Genomic DNA, 3,208 nt, shown 5'->3' on the forward strand with positions numbered 1-3,208 from the left:
AAAAAAAAAAAAAAAAAAAACCAAAAAGATGACAACTATGGCTGGAGGTGGTAGCTCAGGAATGTGCATTGGGAGGCCACAGCAGGAGGGTCACATGAAGCCAGGAATCTGAAACCAGCCTGGGCAACATAGTGAGATCTTATCTCTACAAAAAAAAAGAAAAAGGTAATTAGCCAGACGTGGCGGTACTTATAATCCCAGCTGTTCAGGGAGGCTGAGGTGGAAGGATTGCTTGAGCCCAGAAATTTGACGCTGCAGTAAACTATGATGGCACCACTGCACTCCAGCCTGGGTGGCAGAGCGAGATACTATCTCTTAAAACAAAAAAAGGGAGAGACAAGTAAGCTCCTCATGGAGAACTTTGAATAAGAGGTAACTTGTGATCAGCAGCTTGAAAGAAGTGACGGCATGGAAGTTGGCAAGAGAAGAGAAGAGCAACAAGACGTTGGCACATAAGCCGTGACTCTGCTCTGCTCATCAGATGCTAGATAAATATAACACTGTCACTGGGACAGCCCAGCAATGCATGGGGAGGCATGCTGTCACCTAACACGCATCACTACGGATGTGGGTGAGAACATGCCTGCAACCAGTGAAGATGAACAGCTGAACAGAAGGCACCAAACTTACAACTGCGGTTTATAGACTTCATTCTACAGTAGTAAGAAGGCTTCAAGCTCATGGAACCATGGTATTGGGCGACAGCTGGTAATGCAAGTCTTGGAACTAAGACAAGATTTCTTTTTCTTTTTTTGTGGCGGGGGAGGTGGAGCAGAGTCTGGCTTCACTGCCTAGGCCTGGAACGCAGTAACAAGATCTCGGCTCACTGCAGCCTCCACTTCCTGGGTCCAAGCGATTCTCCTGCCTCAGCCTCTCCAGTAGTTGGGATTACAGGCACGTACCACCATGCCTGACTAATGCTTTTGTACTTTTAGTAGAGATGCGGTTTCACCATGTTGGCCAGGCTGGACTCAAACTCCTGACCTCAAGTGATCTACACGCTTTGGCTTTTGAAAGTGCTGGGATTACAGGCGTGAACTACCAAGCCCAGCTAAGATTTCTTAAATAATCCAAACTTTGAACTATCCACAGTTTCTTCAGGTGTCTCCTGCAGCAGATGGGGACTTAGGAACTACCTGGAGCCTCCATTCTGAGAAAACAGCTTCAGGGGCAGAACCCACACTTGAGAAGCCCAGGCTCCAGCTTCAGTTCCCCTGCAGGAAATATACAGACCTTGAGGGACATCCTCACTCAGGTGCCCACCAGACCTACGGAGCATCCTTATTTCTCAGGGTGATTCCTGGAGAAACAGATAGGAGGATTGATGACAAGGAGAATAAATTAGAGCCTGGGCTTTGTGCAAACAAGAGTAAGCCACAATAAGAAAGGGATAATAAAGTTTGCTTGGGAAAATCCTTAAACCAGTGGCGTTACAGAGGCTATTTGCCAAGTGGTACATTGTATCTAGAAAACACTGATGCCTTTAGACTATTATTACACGTCATGGATCTGGGAGCACCTAAAACACTAAATACGGGGGCTGTCAGAGGTGGCAGGGGGATGACAACTCAAAGAACTGAACTCCAGGGCAGGCTGGGATGCTGTGTGTCAGGTTGAAGTTCACAAGTCACAAAGAAGCAGTGATGCTCAGCGCTGAAGCAGACAGGCCTTGCTGCTGAGCTACCTGGGCTGGAACTGAGGCTCCACCACTTCCTTCCCGTGTGATCTCAGGTAGCAGAGCAAGGAGGACTACCCTGAGGCTCAGGCCTGATCTGCGATATGGGGACAAAGATACAGACCCCCCAGAATATCTGTCAGGACTGAGCATGACCCGTGCAAAGCCCCTGACACCTGGTTGGTGCTCACTAAGGAGGTGCTGTAGTTATTATAAGCATAGGTCCCAGTGCCCCCCTTCCTAACTATACTCCACAAATCCCTAGGAAGTCAAGAGAGCCTCCTGAAGGTGACTCCTGGGAGCCTGATGGAGATGGAAGCTTCAGCAGAAGGACTATAGCCCTATTTTGATCAAAGCAGCTTTCCTTTAACCAGTTATAGGTATAGGGCTTGCATAGAAGATTTCAGAAGCCAGTGAAATTTCAGGGCTTTAAGACAGAAGAAGCACTTCAAATATTCATCCTCTTGTTTATTAATAATAATAATAGTAAAGCCTCCAGAAAGCAAGGAACTCACCTAAACTCATTCGCCAGGTCAGAGGCAGGGAAAGGGCAGCTGCTGGCCCTGAATCTCCCACACAGGCAGTTAAAGGCGAGGGTTATTGGATTCGTGATCCGAGGTCTCATCCTCTGGACTCTCACACTATGGACATGGGGGCTTGGCATCCCAAATGGAAGTCTTCACACCTACAGACTGGTGAAAAGAACCAAAGGGATGTCAAGTGGAGAGTCTTATTCCAGGCAGAAAGGAGTGAGTCCCTGACTTCCCTAAAAAGAGATAGTCTTCACCAGACCCACATTCAGAGCTGCGATGGGCTGGGCTGGACAGGGGAACTAGGCCCTGGGGTCCCTAGAGGGCTGACACTCCAGGAAATCTAGAGGGATCAAAGAAAACCTCGGATTAACCAGCGCCAGAATTGAGTGAGGTAAGGAACTAAGGAAAAGAACCAGTCCCTTCCTTGTCAAGAATTCATACCTCCCAGCAGACCGTAGGGTCTTACTCAAAGTCACAATGCGTGAGTCTCCATCTGCCTAAAAGGTAGGCCTGCCCAAGCAGTTACGTGACTTCTCCCCAGGCAAAAGGAGAGAAGAAGAAGACTTCTCAGAAGTATAAATGCTCTTAAGTGACCACAGGTCAAATGTCAACTGAAGCATCAGCCCAGGCGAAGGAAGGAAACTCCAGCATCAAAGAAAAAAAATTAATCCTCTGTGTCCATGTGTTCTCATTGTTCAACACCCGCCTATGAGTGAGAACATGTGGTGTTTGATTTTCTGCTTTTGTGTCAGTTTGCTGAGAATGATGGTTTCCAGGTTCATCCATGTCCCTACAAAGGACACGAACTCATCGACACTGGGACCTGTTGGGGGGAAATAGGGGAGGGACAGAGTGGGGTGGGGAGTTGGGGGGAGATAGCATGGGGAGAAATGCCAGATATAGGTGAAGGGGAGGAAGGCAGCAAATCACACTGCCACATGTGTACCTATGCAACAATCTTCCATGTTCTTCACATGTACCCCAAAACCTAAAATGCAAT

The 3,208-nt window shown here is 47.9% G+C and overlaps 1 long non-coding RNA gene across 1 annotated transcript in view; it reads right to left on the bottom strand.

Annotated features, from left to right (window-relative positions):
- LOC108283870 overlaps window positions 1–3,208 on the bottom strand; it is a 434,667-nt gene that overhangs the window by 237,139 nt on the left and 194,320 nt on the right. The window contains exons 4-5 of the long non-coding RNA XR_005195792.1: window positions 2,675–2,741; window positions 2,191–2,367 (exon numbers count right to left, since the gene is read on the bottom strand). This is a non-coding gene — a long non-coding RNA (uncharacterized LOC108283870). The remainder of the gene's footprint in view (window positions 1–2,190; window positions 2,368–2,674; window positions 2,742–3,208) is intronic.

This window comes from Cebus imitator, unplaced genomic scaffold (assembly GCF_001604975.1).
Source record: "Cebus imitator isolate Cc_AM_T3 unplaced genomic scaffold, Cebus_imitator-1.0 Scaffold13, whole genome shotgun sequence".
NCBI lineage: Eukaryota > Metazoa > Chordata > Mammalia > Primates > Cebidae > Cebus > Cebus imitator.